Below are 6,096 nucleotides of genomic sequence, written 5' to 3'. Positions count from 1 at the left end.
CGATCTTTTCAATGTACACCATTGATCATGCTTGATGTCAACGTTGCACCTGGCTTCGCAATATGAACCATGTACCTTCGCATTGTGAACGTTTGACCTTGCATCTTGTTAATATCATTGTTGAACCATCCTCCTTCGCAATGTGAATCATGCATTCTAAAAAGTACGAAGTCTTTGCCAAGCCACTTAACCTGGGCTTCTACCTTTTAGTGATTTATCATGACTCAAGGCTCTCTGTTTTATTTCACTCATCTTTTATAATTCATGTTCAGGCTAACCATAACCCAAGGTTGGGCATACATGTAAAAACATGCATCCTGAAGCAAATATGTCATTGTTTCAAATAATTCAATTCTAATCATTTCAACTGTTTACTATACACAAATTTATACCGGTTTGCTTTCTGAATGTAATGATTTCTTTCTTCCTGTACTTTCATCTTTGCTATATCCCAATAATTGTTGACTCGCCAACAGGGCTCCTTACCAAATAGTATGCGGATCCCCGCTGTTTTGACGAGCATTTGGTTTTCGGACTACTGCTAAGTCGAACCCTACATACCCCCCCCCACATCTCTCGTAACTATGATTAAAAAAAACACAAAAAAAATCTGAATAGGGCTTGAAGGATGTAAAGTATTATGACTAAAGCCTTCTTAACGTGATCACAGAACACTGTTTAGCATTATTGTAATTGACGGAGAGTATACCGTCAAGAAATAATTCTTTTCTAGTGAAACAGCGCTCATTAGCCTGAACATGAATTATAAAAGATATGTGAAATAAATCACAGAGCCTTCATTCATGATAAAAATAACTACAAGCAGGCGCGGTTCTACGGGGGGGCTGGGGGGGGGGGGGCTGGGGGGGGGGGGCTAGGGGGGGGGGCTGTTGTCTAGCCCCCCTCCCAAAAAAATAAATGCCGTAAAAAAAATAATTGCATTAGCAAAAAGAAGGATTGTGATGTACATGCGAACTGTCTCCCCAAAAGAAGAAATAGCCGTGACAAGGGTGCATGAGTTAATATAGTGTGAATGATTTTAGCATTTTATTGGCGCTCCCCATTAAAAATATGGCATGAGCCCCCCCCCCCCCCCCCCCCCCAACCACCAACACCTATTGATTTTCGGAGGCCTAAGTGTCTGAAAAAAATAACCGGGCTACATTTCGGCACGCCTCCCTGAAAAAATTCTGGATCCACCGTGATAGCACCTCCCCCCCCAAAAAAAATATTGGTTCTAGAACCGCGCCTGACTACAAGGTAGACCCAGGTTAAGTGACATTAAACAGCTGTCAGATTGAAACGCCATCATAACTGGTTGTTTAACTATAGGGCTTGACAAGGACTTCGTACTTTTTAGAATGCATGATTCACATTGCGAAGGAGGACGGTTCAACAATGAACATTAACAAGTCGGAACATTCACATTTAAGAAGGAACAACTTCCACAATGCAATATTAAGCTACGTGCAACGTGCATATTGCGAAGGTACAACGTCAATATTAAGAAGTTACAAGCCTTTATTTTAAAAAGGTCAATATTAAAATGTCGTTCCAGGGCCACCGTAACATTGTGCAATGTTGTGAAAAGGTTGTCATTTGTCATATTGAAAGGACCATGGTTCAGTTGTTTGCACTATAGCAGCCAGATTCAACTTCTCGGTGTGCGAGTGCGACTGTATTTTTTTGAACTTGTTTCCGGGTGGAAAAGGTAAACTTATACCGCACACTTTTTAAATGTACAAAATTAAATGCTTTGAGGGTGGCTAGGCGTATTCGCGCTAGCTTCCTAAGATGCTGCGAGTTGGCAAATTAGTTCGTGATGCGACCATGCTCTCAATTGCACCTAACTCGGCAGTGGCTGGTTCGAAATACCGAGATTTCCCGACTACGTTTCCACAAACTAAGTTTTAGCTTTTGAATTTAATTTGGATCCTATTAGTTGATATCCAAAGGTACCTCAACTGAAGGTCAATTTTTAAACTTGCCGGCAGAAATACACCCGGCTCAAAGAATAATGTCACGATCAATCGCCGAAGCTTTGGAACTCAGTTCGTAATATTGTTCTCCTAAAGAAATTTGTTGGATACAATTTTGGATTGTGTTGTTTACTCGCAGACATTTGTGAATGTTCTAATTGAGGTTTATAAATTGATTTTGTGGACTTAAGTGCTGGAGCAGAATGTGTAGGCCTAACTCCTAAAAAGGATTCATTATGAGAAGTTTGATCTAAGATTCCGGAATATTTAATGCAATACCTAGTCGCACGTTATGAATGATAATTGATTGGTGAATTATTTCCTCGTTTCTCGTCATCAGTTTCTTTTACACCCGGGTCATCACTTTAAAAATTGGGTTTATAGGAGCGGTGACAATTTTGACGAATAAGTCTTAGTGAAATGGCGATTTGCTGCTATGCTCGATAAGTCAGATTTTCGTTCCTTAATATAGATCATGATACAAACAGAAATATGAGACAGAAAACAAAATCGGTTTTATTCCCGCTTTATTTATTACAACAAATCCACACTCTATCAAAATAAATAAAGACAAAACAAGCAGGTAATTAAATAAAAGACAATGAGATTTAAGACAAGATAACTTTGCGGTAGCACCATGTGATTAAATCTCTTTTGTGAGTATGTGGGGTTCTAAAAAAAGAACCACACATACTCACAAAAGAGATTTATTCACGTGGTGCTACCGCAAACTGATCTTGTCGTAGTATCCACCACGCAAACCTTCAAATCTCATCACAATTTCTATAAAATATTAAAATTCTTTTGTCTTGACGTTCTATACTGTTATTGTATTTACAATTTCTGCCATATATTGTGGTATCTTCGCTTCTATAATTGTGAGTCTGAGTATTGTGTTACATCTATAATGAGTTGTCCGATATGATTGTTTATTGTTTGAGTTTATTTTTTTATGTCTATATGTTTTGAAAATGTCTCTATCGAATTCAGTTCACTGTTTTGGTCAAATAGTCTTATCGCAATTGAATGTTGTGCCATACTGTTTTGTTTTTGTCATTCACATTCTTTCTTGTTCATAATTTAGTGATGCGTTGCGTCTAGTGTATTTTCTGCTAAACAAACAAGCCATTATTTCAGTAAAATTGACTTGCTACTTGATATTTTAGCTGTATATTTTCAGTTTCTATTGCAAACAAGTTACTTATACATTTCCGTGTGTACTTTTTTTACGTACTTGAACTATACTTGGCTGAATATAATAACTGTAGTCCATAGACTCATAGCTATTACATTAAGACACTAAACCAGCTACAAACATTGAGAACAGTCTTTGCACACCAGACAGATACGAGAGAGCGGAATTCTGAAAGGTAACAAAATAGCGTTTATCAATAGCGTTTACAAACTTTTACATTTTGAGCATTCCGACCGACGCACTAAATTGACGAAGAAATTACAAGAGGAGGACATTGATATGAAGTTTAGAAGTGAAAAAGTAGCTACTTTGCTCCTTGGTCCCAAATTTAAAATAAAAAAGTGATACATAATCGTAAGAAGCTATAATATATAACTAGGAAATCGAAAATATTACCGTTTTGTAAATTGTTTTTGCTTGATTACCCTACAAGTGTTATGGGCCTTTTTGGGTTTAAATTTCCATACATTTTGATGGCTGATTATTCTCATATTTGGCAGGAATGTTAGTTTGTTGGTTAATGACAATATGACGTCATTTGGTAAAAAAAAAAAAACAGTATTTTGGAATTTTTTTTTTGGGGGGGGGGTGGGCTTGAGTACCCATCAATTAAACAACTTTACCGCTAAAGAGCACTTTACCCACTTTTTGGGGGCACAATCATAATTTTAGTGAGTTTATCCCTGAACGTAAGAGGTTTCAATCATATAAATGCTAATACTGATAATAATTTATTAATTTCCAAAGCGATTTCCATAAACTTTGTTCAAAATAATGAGCTTCACAATTCTAAAAAAAAAACATGCATTGTATTTAAAGAAATACAGGAAATACAGGGGAAAAGTTGTATATTTATAAACCAAAACTAGGCACAAAAAGACGATTTATAAACCAAATTGAGCATACAAAGATCTAAAAGATCAAAAACGATTACCGATACCACAATACACTATCAATACGTAATATAATAAATATATATAACGGAATATCAGCAAAAGAAACGAGAACAAAATAGAAATAATAGATCAACAATAGTAAATGTGATAAAATATACAATTAACCTTGGAAGTAGCACCAACAAATGAACGACACACAACTTCAATACACTGAAAAACATGGACTAAAACCCAACACATTGATGAAGGATTTGCACACCCAATATTGACGTGTTTGACCCGTTCTTTTATCACGTTTTGCAAACCAAATAGAATGTAGTCACGTGTTTTATTGGTCCGTTTTTCATTACTTTTTGCACTAACAGAAACGTAGTTGTAGTTATTGTCCCTTTCATTTGTCATGATTTCAAGATCTCATAGACACGTTTGGCCCGTTCAATAGTGAATTGATGGTAACTGTACAACCAAAACTATTGGTGTTTTAAAAACGAAATATTAAGCTGATCTATACAACAAATAATCACCGTATGTGGACCAGTAGGTTGCCTATTGGTGACTGACCAGTGACAAGTGGTCTTCAGCAGTGCATTGATGGTAACTGTACAACCAAACAATTGGTGTTTTAACAAAATATTACCTGTTATATGCACCAAACAATCACGTTATGTAAAGCAGTTTTGCTTAGGTGAATGACCAGTGACTAAGTGATCTTCAATAGTGAATTGATGGTAACTGCACAACCAAAACTATTGGTGTTTCAAAAAACGAAATAATATCCTGTTTTATAACACTTATCTTGCTTGTTTTATTTTTATCCTGGTTAACTTTGTTTCATGTTCACTGGATAACACGTTTAGCATTTAAACGATTTTCGAATAACGTTGGTTGTACGTTACAAATTTCCAGAAAGTAGCTGCATATTTACAGAATCATTTTACAGAAGTGCATGGAACCAGACTGTAATGTATTTAACTCATTTCACACTACTTTAAATACAATGTACCAATGCTACAATAGGCCTAATCTACTATACACTACATACTAGAGCTTGTCGTGATTAAGCTTTAGGCCTATATCCAGCTATTCCCGCCATGACGAAGTCACGGTTTAGGGATAAATAATTGTAATATTTACATACGAAAAGAGATCTAAGGCGAGTTTTTACTTATGTTTGCAGAAATTAAAATTTTTATCAAGGATTCGTTTGAACAATAACACATTATTTTTGGTGAAAAAAACCCGCCACAATTCAACGTGAGTTTTGTGAACACACATTTTGTGAGATCGGATTGGTCAGTTGCTGCGTAATGAGATTCTTTGTAAATAAACATGTCTCCTAAAGTTAACCATGTTTGGCTTGTGGCGTTTTTAGTGGATACGCGTTTAGCATTTCAGCACTTTTCTAAACGCGATCAATGCAAATATGTTTAACATCGTGTCGAAAATGCTAAGCACGTTTAGTATCGTGAAGTTAAAAGGATAATGTTTAGCAATTTTTTTTACACTTTCCTAAACGCGTTCAATGGAAATATGTAAACATTGTGTCAAAAAGCTAAGCACATTTAGTATCTTGACGTTAAAAGATTAAGCGTTTAGCATACACTAGCTTTCCTAAACGCGTTCATTGCAAATATGTTTACATTGTGTCGAAAAACTAAGCACGTTTAATAACGTACGTGACGTTAAAAATGGATATGCGTTTAGCATTTTAAACTCATTGCTTAACGCCTTTAACTGTAAACTTGTTTTAAACGTGTTTAAAACCTATTAATTTCACGTTTACAGTGTAAACATAGTTTTTACACTGTAGGACTATAATATATACCAAATAATCACGTCATATACAGAGGTAATAGGTCTAGATAATAGTGACAGTAACTTAATCTACAGTGATTTCATGGTTATTTTGAAACCAGAAATATTGGTGTTTTAAAAACGAAATAATCTCCTAGTTTCAGTACCCCCTTTCGGTCAACTGAATAAGTGGTCATGATCACGTTGATTTACACGAGTTATTTTAACCTCG

Source organism: Patiria miniata, unplaced genomic scaffold (assembly GCF_015706575.1).
Source record: "Patiria miniata isolate m_02_andy unplaced genomic scaffold, ASM1570657v1 HiC_scaffold_2, whole genome shotgun sequence".
In the NCBI taxonomy this organism is placed as follows: domain Eukaryota; kingdom Metazoa; phylum Echinodermata; class Asteroidea; order Valvatida; family Asterinidae; genus Patiria; species Patiria miniata.
Note: the sequence above shows the minus strand (reverse complement) of the source record.